This window comes from Chrysochloris asiatica, unplaced genomic scaffold (genome assembly GCF_000296735.1).
Source record: "Chrysochloris asiatica unplaced genomic scaffold, ChrAsi1.0 scaffold00468, whole genome shotgun sequence".
In the NCBI taxonomy this organism is placed as follows: domain Eukaryota; kingdom Metazoa; phylum Chordata; class Mammalia; order Afrosoricida; family Chrysochloridae; genus Chrysochloris; species Chrysochloris asiatica.
This window is the reverse complement of record NW_006408986.1, coordinates 200,856-201,441: the sequence shown is the minus strand read 5'-3', so window position 1 is coordinate 201,441 and position 586 is coordinate 200,856. Positions and strand designations below refer to the sequence as shown.

Sequence of the window (586 nt, the reverse complement as noted above, 5' to 3'; positions counted from 1 at the left end):
CATTGAGCTTCTTGAATGTTTATCTTTTCACTTTTCAGGATGTTAGAGAAATTTTCTTCCAGCAGTTCTTCAACTATTTCCTCTGTGAACTTGTGAGATTCTTCTTATTCTGGAATGCCAATAATTCTTAAGTTATTCCTCTTCATGTTCTTCAACATGAATCTTAGACCATCTTCAGAATTTTTTTATCCTTTTTTGTATTTGTTCTTCTGTCTTCGTGGTATTCAGAGATTTGTCTTCCAGCTCACGGTTTCTGCCTTCCATCTCATCTATTCTAGTCCTCTGACCTTCAGAGTGTTCTCTATTTCTGATATTTTCTTATTGATCACTTGGACCTCTTTCTGTAGGTTTTCAATTGTTTCCAATGCTGTATCTATCTTATTTGATTGTTCCTGTTGCACTTCCCCTGACTTCTTCCTTATGTTTCTCAACTCCACTATAAAGTGTTTTGAAATATTTTATGATCATTTTTCTGATTCCATTTCAGGTAATTCCAAGGCCTGCCCTCCTTCCAGATTGGAGTCCAGGTCTACTTCTAGGTCATTTGTCTCAGACACTTTATCTTGTTTCTGGACATGTGCTGATA

General features: G+C 36.2%; 1 pseudogene; it reads left to right on the top strand.

The window, feature by feature from the left end:
- Positions 1–586, top strand: part of LOC102819004 — a 197,346-nt pseudogene that overhangs the window by 677 nt on the left and 196,083 nt on the right.